The sequence below is a fragment of the Pinus tabuliformis genome, chromosome 7 (assembly GCF_031772625.1).
Source record: "Pinus tabuliformis cultivar Carrire ecotype Pingquan chromosome 7, CPIR1, whole genome shotgun sequence".
NCBI classification, from domain to species: domain Eukaryota; kingdom Viridiplantae; phylum Streptophyta; class Pinopsida; order Pinales; family Pinaceae; genus Pinus; species Pinus tabuliformis.
The window spans coordinates 581,598,368-581,612,009 of record NC_142293.1 but is presented as its reverse complement, the minus strand read 5'-3'; the positions used below and the strand labels follow the sequence as shown (position 1 = coordinate 581,612,009).

Sequence of the window (13,642 nt, the reverse complement as noted above, 5' to 3'; positions counted from 1 at the left end):
GTGTGAAGTGTGGAGAAAACTCCACAAAATGAAATATCTTTGCACAAAACTCTCTGCACTACATAATGAAATCTCTCCTTATAGAACTCTTTGCACAGTGAAATCTCTCCACACAATGAAAACTCTTTGCATAATGAAATATCTCTGCACAAAGTTGATGCAGAGCTCCGCATACGTTAAAAAGAATTAAGACTCTAGAGAAGTTAATTTATATTCAAACATGATATTTTCATTGGGCGGTGAGCAATGTACACTTTATAAAATATTTTAGCCAATATATTTTATGCAAAGGTGCGGAGAAAATTCGTTGGTGTGGAGATCCACATAAGCTTCTCCGGTGAGCAATATTATATATCAATTTATTTGTACAGAGGAGAATGTATGTGGAATTGAAATTTTGTCCATTGTGCAGAGTTCACAAATTCATATTAAGAATATACTAAGGATAACTAAGTCTAGAAAATTCCTTGTGTGGATTGATACATTGTGTGAAGTGTGGAGATTTATATGAAGCAAATACTAAGCAATATTACATATCAATTGTTATTGTCTTATTCGCATTTCGCTTTGTACATTGTGCGCAATGGAAGACGACTCATCCTAACATGTTTTCACAATTTCTCATTATATATGCATTCGTATAACTGTGAGAAGTGCAAAGTGCTGAGGGACAATAAACATTTAAATTGTGCACAGGGAAAAAGACCAATGAGTGTTTTCTTTGTGTAGAGTGTGGAAGTGGAGTAAAAACTTTTATTGTATGCGATGCTTATTTTTCTTCACATGTCTTCGCACATAGATTTTTTTGATTGATGGCGAGAAGTTGTAAAGCACATGCACGTGTAGCGAAAGATCAAAGCAACAACCTAGCTGCAAAAGAAAAAGGGAAGAGCGATTATAAGAAATGCTTAGTTGCATTGCAGGCTTGAATGCCTTATGGCAATTACATTAAAATATGTGTACCATAACGTTTTCCTGAATACAAATGGATGGATCACTTGTGTATAAACCTTGTTGAAAAAGGATTATATTATGAATTATATAGTCATGGAAGTTTTGGTTAGTAGGTACGAAATGCATTTCCCGGAGCAGCATATTATCATTCATTAGAGAAATTTTGAGGTCTAAAATGGGCTTCCTAAGGAATATTATAAAATAAAAGTGGAAATAATAAAATAATATTAGATTACATCATCAAATTTTAGAAGGAAAAAAGAAAAAGACTACTTTTTCAACTCGTATTTTTAACTTATCTCCCTACAATTTTACTCAAATTTGGAGAGGGAGCACTCATTGGATGTGAAATTTAATTACTCATCCAAAGAGTACTCATGTAGCATAATTTTCATGGAACCTGCTACACAAAAAATGAGAAATACATGAAAAAACATGATTGCAATCATTTTTTTCATCTATTTATCATTTTTCGTGTAGCAAGGTCCATCGAAAGTATGCAAAATGGGTAATCCTTGGATGAGGAATTAAATTTTGCATCCAATGAGTGCTCCTGCTCGAAATTGGAGTATAACTATAGGGAGATAAGTTGAAAATATCAGTTGAATAATAATAATAATAATAATCATATATATATATATATATATATATATATATATATATATATATATATATATTCTTTTTTTTAATCTTTTTACTTTTTTACACCAAAAATGGTGAATCATCCCCTATGGGGTACATCATCATCTTGAATCCTATTGGTTCTTATAAAGGTTATTTTGGTTGTACTTTTTTGTTTTGTCCTATTTTAGACCTCAAAATTTCTCTAATGTTATCTATAGCAAAAGGGAATGTAATTGGACCTTCTTTTTTTACCTTGGTTTTGGCATGAATATGTGTTTCTGTTGGACACCTAATCCTCAATGGGTTAGAGTGGAAGTCGAATGGACAAAAGCAGTCCAAGAGACCTTGGGATGTGAATCCCAACGGTCACATAATGTACTATAAATGTAAATCTCTTGTTAATAAAATTGTATTGCATGTTTTATCTTTCACATCTCTCTTTTTGTCCATGTGTGTTTAACATGGTATCAGAGCAGGCGTATTCTTGCCCTGTATAATTAATTTGAGCCATTTGTTTATGGTCTTTCTGTGCAGTGTATTTCTGCCATATTCCTTTATACAGACATGTGCCTTGTCTGCCATATTCACTTGAACGTATGAAACGTTCCTCTCCCTGACACTGCCAGCGTTGTCCAAGCTGTTCTAACATTTCTGTCTACCATATACCATTTATAAAACATGTGCCTTGCTCTTCTGTTGCGTTGTCATCCTGACTTGATTTGAAACATTTGCACTGTCCTTGTACCTGCGCTCTGGGCCTGACACGGTATCTCTGCGCTTGTCAGCTATGCGTTTTATATATTCTCCCATGCAAAAATGCAAAAATGCTTCTGTCATTATTCTTTGTGGTATCAGTTCATCGAATCACTGCTCCTCTCTACCATGCAATAATAGTTTTATTACATGCGTTTTCGGCTTTGCTCCAGTGGTGTGATTTCCCATACCACCATTGGCTTGATGTTAATTAATACCACTCGGCCCCTCGACTATCATGCTCTACAGCTCCAGTCTATTTTAATACTCGATACCACTCATACTGCGTTGTCGTTACCGTTTGTGTTGCAAGGCTCTCATATACCACTGTTATATATATAGTGCGTCCTAGCCATTGTAGATTTGTGCGATAAAGTTTTTGATTTGTGTAGATAAACCTCAAGGTGGAAAAGCTTATTGCCTGGTGTTGTTAGAATAGTCGAACAAAGGTGCATGGGATGGTGGCCTATGTGAATGTTGGTTGTGGTGCGGCGAGCATGGAGATGCTGCGTGAATGGAAGAACTATTGGCTCACTAATTTTCCAAATTCACTTCTCGTAGAAATGTAGCAACATTTTCAGTAAAGATTGGATTAATGTAACAGCCACTTGCAATTTCAAACCCGCCAATTCGAGTTAGTTGAGGAATATGAACCAGTGACGGTATGACCGCTTGTATGTCTCTCTAAGAGGTGAGGAGTGAATCATGTAATTTTATGGTGGATTTGCCAATTAGTGATCCAACTTCCGCAGAATATGCTTCAATATATATGCTAGATCCATTTCTTGTCCGTCTTTTATCTCTTGGTAATGAGAAGAATGTTCCTTGGGAGCGATCCATGTCTCAAAGGGAAGTGAATCTACATAAGGAACAAATACAATGAAATGTGTGGATTCTTCTATAAATCAGCACCTGGAATGTATCTCCCTGCTCAAACACTCATAGAGGTTGTATTTTCCTGTCTTGGTAAAGTACTCCCTTGCATTATTAAGCCTGCATTCTACATTAGTTGGGACAATGGGAAGGCCAATGATCTTACTGTGAGAATTCCTCATTGATGATCCTGCTATGACTCCATGATTTTTCAAAACTTGGATATATTTAATAATCTCTTCTCAGGTTTCATCGATTAGGGTACTTCCTTCCTCCAATGTTTCTTGAGTACGGAAGATAGCTGCATTGTTCTGCATCACTCTCTGCATGTTAAAATGTATCTTTGATGTAGGCAAGCTACCATTTGCATTCCTTAATTTTCCATGGTGATCAGAGTGTAGTTGTCACTATGAGTTGGTGCAGAGGTGGGCATATGTATATCAGCATCTTAGCGTGTGGAGGCGTATCAGTGTGTAGAGGCGTATCAATCTATGGAGCATGTTTCTGTTTCATTGAATAAGATAAGGACCAGCATACAACGCAAATACCGATATACGTGTGGAGTCTCGCCCTGATGTCTTGCCCGATCGGAAGATGAGCGGTCAATCACTCGGCCGTCGTGGTTTCAGAAGGTGAAGTGATTGAATTGCAGTGTGGATTTTATGAACGTGCACTCTTAGAATTATTGACTCAAGGTCTGGAACAACATCGAAGGCTCATTTGATCAACATGTAATAATTTAATTGGTTCGGTGCAATTACAATCAACATCGTTGCTCCGTTCTTCCTATTTCGACCTCAGTGGTGTGAATTCTATGTGCATTAATTAAGTCATGGGATCAAAATGTTAAAATCCATTGCTTGCAGTACATGGCTTATGTGTGTCCTGGTAGTATATGTGTTGGATAGAATCCCATTAAAAGGTATGGTAACATCATAGTGGAATGTTCTTTTGCTGGAAGTTGATGGAGCGTTGGTTATTTGGCAAGAATACCGATTAGACTCAAGCCCGAATTGAAAGCATGTGTGTTGTTTTGGTATCCGTTCACTGAGGAAGGTTACATCATAGTTCTTTATCAAGGATAATTTTAGGGGCGAATGTTCGCCCTTTGGCGAAATTAAGGGGTTTTAAATTTTTAGTGGACGAATATTTTGTATCATAGTACATTTTTACAAATCACCTCAAATAGCCCACCTTATTTTAAGGGAGAGGATAAAAAAGGTAAATTTAGCCCTTGAAATTAGGACTTACAACCTTCCATTCGCCCATTTTCAAGAATAGGTTTTATTTAAGTGAATCCATTCGCCCATTTTCAAGAATAGGTTTTATTTAAGTGAATCCTATGGGCCAAATACCATATTTATAAAAGAGGTATGGTAAATTAATAAAAATATAAATAAATGAGAGGTATGGTAAATAAATAAATAAAAAATTATATTTACTCCATAAGTCACCTTATATACATGTAAGGGTGTAAACAAATAAAAATATAAGTAAAGTGGAGGTATTGTAAATAAATAAAATGTCTTTTTATACTTACTCAAAAGGTATGGTAAATAAATAAAAATATAAATAAACTAGACGTATCGTAAATAAATAAAACCTCTTTTTATATTTAGTCCATAACCCTCGTTCTATTTATGAAGGCTCAAGAAAGAGGTTTTATTTAAGTGGATCCTATGGGCCAAATACCATATTTGTAAAAGAGGTATGGTAAATTAATAAAAATATAAATAAACGAGAGGTATGGTAAACAAATAAAACATTTTTTTATATTTAATCCATAAGTCACCTTATATTTACCAACACTCAAAAAATGGGTTATATTTAGGTGAAACCTATGGCCAAAATACTATGGGACAAATACCATGGACTAGATTGTTATTAATACCATGCAAAAAACCATTATTAACCCTAATATTAGAATTAATAAAAATAAAAATGGCACATGGTATTGACCCATGGTATTCACCAAAATGGCACATGGTATTGACCCATGGTATTCACCTGGAATGTAGCCTATTTAAATGGGGGAATTAAACTAGCATGTAGCCTATGCTAAGATTCACTAGGACTTTACAAAGTTTTATTATTTAGTGAAAGACTCGCCAAGATCTTACAAGATTTTATAATTGAGTAAAATATTCTAATAAAATAAAAATGGCACATGGTATTGACCCATGGTATTCACCAAAATGACACATGGTATTGACCCATGGTATTCACCTAGAATGTAGCCTATTTAAAAGGGGGAATTAAACCAACATGTAGCCTATGCTAAGATTCACTAGGACTTTACAAAGTTTTATTATTTAGTGAAAGACTCGCCAAGATCTTACAAGATTTTATAATTGAGTAAAATATTCGCCATGCCTGGTGAGAGATTCGCCAAAAAATTATATATACATATTATATTATTGATAAAATCGCCTTCCATTTTTCCTATATACCATGGAGATTCGCCCATTTATTATATTTATAAATTTAGGGGGGGTTCTTAAAATTTTCCCTGTTCCTTATTCCTATTCTACATTTTTACTGGTGAATTCGCTAATTTAAGAAGCATAAAATATCTGGAGGACCAACAATAGCACTCAGGCAAGGTTCAAACCCTATTGTCGACTCCATAATCTAGACTTGAAAACCTGAGCACGTGCATCCCTTGGTACATTGAGAATTTAGAGGGTCGAAAGCAGTCAAAGGTGCGTTGGTAATGGGAAAAGACAAGGTTTGATACAAACCTACTTAAGCTAATTTTGATGCAGTAAATATTCATTGTTGGCCATTTAGAAAACATTGCTTGTATCTTTATTTGATCAGTCATGGGGACTGTTTATATTCTTTAAAGTTGCAGCAATTTGGCATTATTTAAGAGTTCAGTGGAAATTGTTTCAAGCCAAGACTATTCTTTGTAGATCGAATTGGTGTATATTCTTAAAAAGTTGTTCATATCAGAGATTGTTATTGAACTAGATTGAAGTTGTTGCCAGGACAAGTTCCCTTGGATTCAAGGCTGGTACAAGAAAATATCTTTTTGAGACCTAAATTGCTTGTAGCCTTGTTGGAAGTTGAATTCTAAGGTGAATTGAAGAAAATTCATTTTTTGAATGAGGAGTCTGTTTTCCGGATATCACCATTCTTTGTATGTTGAATCTATTGCAAGCTGATTGATTTGAAGTTGTTGCCATAAGAGCAATTGGTGTCCATCTTTTCCTCATTGTTTTACTATTTTTTGAGGTTAGAAATGGCTCCAATCGGTGCAATATTAGAGTTAGTGGACAATCTAATACTCTCTACTATAGATAATACAGTCAAAATCAGCAAGGATTTTCTCACTGATATTCATAGTTGTTTACAAGATGTACAAGAACAGATTGATTTTTTGCAGCTTGAATCACAGCTACAGCAAGAAGAGCTACATCAAAATAGACACCATTCTGAACCTGTTTTTGTTCAGCACATTGAGACAACCACCCATCAACAGCATGTTAATAATGTTATAGCTCATTCAAATAAAGCAGCAGTTTTATATGCAGATGCAGAAACTCAGTCTGTACTTCCCAAGCCCATCATCAGACCTTGGGAACAGCTTGTCCACAACAAGCACAAAACTGGTCTTGGATATGACAAGGACTTGTCCTTTCATATTCCAGACTATGCCAAGCCCATTCAGTTTCAGAGTGCTGGATTCATTCATAACAGTTCACTTGCTCCTCATGACAGTTCACCTCCAGCTGTTCCAGATTCTGCCCCTCTTCCATAGCAACAACAACAACAACAGATTGTGAAATGCCAACACTGTGACCGAGTTTGCCATATGAAAGATCATTGTTTTGATCTTCATCCATGTAAGCATTGTCATAAAACTAGTCATTCTTCAAACAGATGCTTCAGAAACAAACGTCCTGCAAGAAAAAAGATTCATCTAGGATGGATCGCTTCTGGGCAATGGGTATCAACAGCCAAGAAGATATTCCAATCACATGTCAGAACTTGTTCTAGAGTATTGAATAGTCTTGCAGTTGAGTTTTCTCCATCATCTCACCTTGTATCTGACAGGGGGGGAAATGATGGTCATCTACAAGCTTCAAAGCCACATCAAGCGAGCCTCAGCCACAACCTGCCACACCAGTTTCAAAGTTGTAGCCAGAGACAAAGATGCCTGAACATGCCTTCAGTTGGCAATCTGGGACACTTTCTCTAGCAGAAGACTTCAGCATCTTGCCAGTTTTGGAAGAGTTCCAGGAACACAATTGAGAACACTTCCTCTAGCAGAAGACTCCAGCTTCTTGCCAGTTTTGGAAGAGTTCCAGGAATTGCATTAAGCATTCCAGAGTTGTTGGTCATCCTTAAACCATCACAGGTTGAGACTTCCCTTTTTAGGTTGAAGTTTTACCTTTTATGCGGGGTGAGACCTCCCTTTTATGGTTGAAGGTTTCCCTCTTTAAAACAATAGGATCACTTCCTCTAGCAGAAAACTTCAGTTTCTTGCCAGTTTGGGAAGAGTTCGGGGAACTGCACTAAGCGTTCCAGTGTTGGTGGTCATCCTTAAACCACCGCCCTTTATACCAACATTTCAGAGAGCACATTCAGCCTAGTGCTGCTATGCATATTTGCACATTTTGTATTACAACTCTCTTCTTGGACTCATACATAACCCTTCGGATTAAGGGGGGGAATGTCGGACACCTAATCCTCAATGGGTTAGTGTGGAAGTCGAATGGACAAAAGCAGTCCAAGAGACCTTGGGATGTGAATCCCAACGGTCACATAATGTACTATAAATGTAAATCTCCTGTTAATAAAATTGTATTGCATGTTTTATCTTTCATATCTCTCTTGTTGTCCATGTGTGTTTAACAGTTTCATTTGCGAGGACTAAAATGACTCAGTAATTAATGAAGAAGAAGTGAACCATATCATTATACGATGTCTCGTCAAGCATATTTCGTATGCTTGAGGGATTACCTGCATTTCCATAATTTGTCATTTTCTCATTATTTGAGAATATCTACATTTTCGTAATTTATCATTATTTATGCATTCACATAAGTGCGAGAAGTGCGAAGTGCCAAAGGACAATAAACATTTTAATTGTATGCAGTGTAGAAGGGAAACGAACGTTTTCTTTGTGTAGAGTGGAGAAGTGGAATTGAAACTTTGATCATAAAGTTAACTACCTTTTCTTATCTCCATACATAGCTCTTGTCATCGCCTCTGGATTTGGCACATCTGGTCGCCCAAGAATTTATCTTAGAATTATAATGGAATACAAAGATTTTTTGATACATTGTATGAAATACAAAGGTGTGGATTCATTTATTTTGTGGGTTCATACATCATATTGAACATAGTTAATAGTTTAAAGGAGATTTCATTTGATATTAGATGTTAAGGCTGCAATGCAAAAGAGCAGTGAACATTTTCTTTGTCTATAGTGTGAAAGTGCAATAGAATTTTCTTATCTCTGCACATAGCTCCTGTGATCACCTCCACACTTTGCACATGTGGCCCTTCAATAATGTGTATTAGATACTAAGTGTAACCACCCTCCTCCCACATCTACCCAAGTAACTGGCCAACCGGGGTAAACAGGTGATGTGAGAGGCCACTATGAATGGATTCAACCTCCTCGGTGACCTTAAAGATATGAAATCGATGGAACACATCAACCATACCTTCCACATCAGTAACAACACCCCCAAGAGACATCTCAGCCACTTAGACATCTTGCCCCTGGGTCCCACTGATCTTTTAGACCTCTTGACCTCTAGATGCTCTCATTCTATAGGCATGCTAGTGTCTAGGTACCTCTAGATTATCTCACAAGCTTGCAAGCCAATGCCCAGAGACTTTTCCTAGCAAACCTATGCTAGCATCTGCGGAATTCAAGGCACTTTTCTAGCCCAAAATTCTAACCACTGCCCAAAACTTGTTATAACTTTTAGAATATATCAAAGACACGATAACAAGACTAATAGACCAAAAAATCAACCTCCAGACTAGGCCTGACCATCCCCAACTGGGACTGACATTTTGTCAAACACTTGGCATCAATACAACCTACAGGTCTAGGATACAAGACAAAGCATGAATGATTGAAAACTCCTATTAAACATAACAAGAAATATCACCACCTTCTCCATTGAACTCTTATAACATGAATTATGTCTTGCATCCATCAACTTAACAATTACAAGTAAATACATGAGATACCCATGACATAAACCAGTCAATTAACCATTCTTATAACCAGCATAAAACCCTGTAAATAATAGAGATATAACAGCCATTAAATCTACATATAAAAAAAAGAACAAGAAAGATAAATTAGCTTTCATTAATCATAATCAAATCGAACTAGGTTCAGGACTTCCACGTACCACCTGACTGTAGATATTGCCCTTAGGAAACCAATTTCTTGGCTGTGGAGAAATTGTGCCTAAGACATTAAAGTTTGATTATGCATGTCACTCATTTGTATAAAATGTCTTTATCTTAAGGAAAATTAAGAGCATTATTTTTAAAACCCTTGAAATATAGGTGACATGAAAATATCAAGATGCCATGCGGCTATGAATACAAATTTTTTGTGAAGAATTCTTAGGAAGATTAAAGACAATGTGTTGTATTTAACAGAATCTATTATCTTTAATTTATAGGAAATATAGAGAAAGGAGCTTTAAACATGGGAGCGCTATTTTAAGGAAATTTAACATTATTCACAGAAGTAAATAAACACTAGCAGATTCATTAGCATATTCAAAAAGACAAAGAGACAAAATGACACATAACAAATAGATTACAAATCATACTCAACATTGTATGGAAAACTCTTGATTCTTTCATTAATCATCAATTCATCAAGTACAAAATTGTGTAGTCTTCAGATTCCCAAAACTCAGACCCTTTTTCTTTGATTTTCCTCCTTTTATACATTATGGGATAGTTGATTGTTGGAAATAATACTGAGAGGGGGGGTGAATCAATATTAGCAATTTAACAATATTTCATTTCCATAAACAGATTTATATACGCTACTTCTGTTAATGAAACCTGCATGTATACGCAACTGTGTTTAGAGCAACCAGCGTATACCTTGAAAACTTATAATTTAGTTAGTTGATCTTTAATCTGTGTATCAGAACCATATAACCAGTAATCAGATGCAGTAAACAGAACATGCAATCACACACATGAACACAAGATATAAGGTGGAAACCCAATGTGGGTGAAAACAGCCTGTTTCAATCGTCTCTATCTTTATTTAATAAGAAACTTCTTTTTACAAATTTTGTATTGGTGCAGCCTTATACCAGTACGCAAGCTTCTACCCGCAGAAGGCTAAAGCCTTCTCTTGTTCTCCAGCTTTTCCTGGAAGGAAGCTACAAGCCCCTTAGCTCTTGTACTAGCTGATGTGTTTACTAGTATGTAGGTGCTGACCTACAAAAGGCTACAACCTTCTCTTTTCTTCTAGGGACCACGTTTCATAAATTTTCAGACTGGATCCATTAATAACATCAATCAAACATCAAATATATCTACATCAACCAATCTCCTTTGCACCAACCAAAACTAAATTAAACAATCACTTTTCTGAATGTTATAACCAGAACACAGTAACAATAACCAGAACCCAATCCAAAACCCAGAACACTGCAACAGTAAACAAAAGTAGCTAAAACATATTTTATGAGGTGTACGCTACTTCAATGTGTCAAACCTGCATGCATACGCACTTTTCTCAAGGTGGACTTGCGTATACACAGTTTTGAAATGCCGAACCAGTGTGTATATGCACCTTTGCTATACTAAACCTGCGTACAGATCTATAAAAGATGATTTAACCTTTACCACTATTCAGACATTAGTTATACCCAGATCATCAGATTTACAGATTACGACATGCGCCAATTATTCACATAAAATATCAAAAACCACACAAAGATACTTCTCTTCAAGCCTTAATATCTTGACCCATCAATAGAACTTATCCTTCTTCAAGTGCTCAGGTTCCTCCTTAATTGAGATCCAGCTATGCATCATAACCCAATGACCAGTACTCTAGATCTTGCTCTTCATTAGATATTCAATACTTGAGTGCCCTTGCCTAATGATCTCCTCCTCCTTTTATAGTCTTATGCCTTACTCAATACCATGGTCCAAAACCACTTAGAATCAATACCTTGGACAAAATACCTGGGGTCAACACTTCGGACAAGATACCTTGGACCAATACCATGGGTCAAAATACCAAGGACCAAATACCACGGACCAAAACAATGTTTTCCACCATGTACGTGCTTTTCCTTGCATGAAAGTGCGTGTATACGCATACGCACCTTTTGGTCTGCGAACCCACGTGTATACGCGGTTTGGTCAAGGGGAACTTGTGTATACCTCTTTTTCCTTCATTCTGTGATCCTGAACTATGATCTGTCATCTGAGTGAGTTGCCATCAAGGACAACACCTGTGTCAGAGCGCCAAAACTGTGTCATAATGCCAACAATCTCTCGCTTTGGACTTGATGGCAACCCCAAGTCACTCTCCCCCTTTGTCATCAAGGGCAAAGGCTTATGCTCCCCTTGAGTACATGTTGAATTCTATAAAATGCTAAGGTGTGATGTTCATGCTCCCCCTGACTGTAAGCAAGGTCTGAAAAAAGATGTTCTACAAGAAGAAGATGACTCTATACATCACAAATGACCTTCCTATCACCAAAGACTCATACATACATCCATCTCTCAACCAAGTGGGGATATACCAAGATTGACTCATCCACCCAACCAAGTGGGGATATACCAATAGTTTATACATGATAAAACAAGAAAATTACATCATCCATCCCAGGCATAGTGAGGAAACAAAATAGGTCATTACATGACCTTGATAATAAAAGATATACATGACATAGAGACAAAATATCTAAAACAAGACTATGATAGTCATCAGCAACTATCATCGGCAACATCTGTCCAGACCAACAACCATGATCTCCCTCTGCACCTGTTCCACCTGAAATAAAAACAACTATGAAATTGTACCAAGATCTTCTAAGATAATGCCAACAATGCATTATTAGAAGTATATGCTCCCCCTGAACCTGTGCCAGATGGTCTCTATCAGACCCATATCAGACTCTTTTCATCCTAATTCTGGCCCAATGTTTTTCTTCAAATCAACATATACGCGATTGTATCCATAGCAACAAGCATATGCACGTGGATATCCTTCATGAAACTTGCGTACAACCACTTTTCCTTGAACCAGATAGGTTTCAACAGCAAGATGATGCATCAACTACTCCCAGCTTCTGTCTAAGATATTCACATGTCTCTCTGGGCAGCGGTTTGCTGAATATATCAGCAACCTATTCCTTGGAGGGAACATACTCCAATTTGACCTTTTGTTCCAGCACTTGTTCACGAAGAAAATGATATTTCATAGGTATGTGCATGGTTTTGGAATGCATGACTGGGTTGTTTGAAATGATGATTGCACTTGTATTATCACATAGAATGGAGATGGTTGAAGTACATGTGATCTGAATGTCTTGCAATGTTTGCATCATTCAAAGGAGTTGTGTGCAACAAGATGCAGCAGCCACATATTCTGCTTCAGTTGTAGATAATGTAATTGAACTTTGTTTCTTGCTGAACCAAGACACTAATCTGGAACCCATATAGAATGCACCACCACTAGTGCTTTTTCTGTCATCCATGCTTCCTTCCCAATCTGCATCTTTGTATGCATGAAGTGTAAGATCTATGTCCCTAGGATACCATAAGCCAAAATTCTGAGTTCCTTGAAGATATTTGAAGATCCTTTTGACTACCTGCAGGTGTGATTCCTTTGGATTTTCTTGGAATCTTCCAACTATTCCCACTGCATGCATGATGTCTGGTCGGGTCCCTATTAGATAGAGAAGACTACCAATCATGGATCTGTAGGTTGGTTGATGTACTGTTGTTGATTCATCATTTGCGTTGAGGGTGCATCCTGTTACCATTGGGGTACATACTGGTTTAGAATCTTTCATGCCATATTTCTTCAAGATCTGCTTGAGGTACTTGGTTTGTGATAAAAAAAATACCATCTTTATTTTGTTGAACTTGTAAGCCAAGAAAATATGTGAGCTCACCAAGCAGGGACATTTCAAATTCTTTCTGCATTACCAAGGCAAATTTTTGACTCATGGCTTCTTCATTGCTACCAAAAATGATATCATCAACATACATAACAAGTATTAGCAATTTATCATTGTCATTTTTTATATATAGATTGCTATCAGTTGATCCTTTTGAAAAACCTTGTTGATGAAGGTATTTGTCAATATGATAATACCAGGCCCTTGGAGCTTGTTTTAGACCATAGAGAGCCTTTCTAAGTCTGCATACAAGTTTGGATCATTTCCAAGGATGAATCCATCTGGTTGCC

The 13,642-nt window shown here is 36.7% G+C and overlaps 1 pseudogene; it reads right to left on the bottom strand.

Annotated features, from left to right (window-relative positions):
* Window positions 1–2,865: 2,865 nt before the first annotated feature.
* On the bottom strand, window positions 2,866–8,916 carry LOC149248760 (ADP-glucose phosphorylase pseudogene; annotated as a pseudogene).
* Window positions 8,917–13,642: the final 4,726 nt, after the last annotated feature.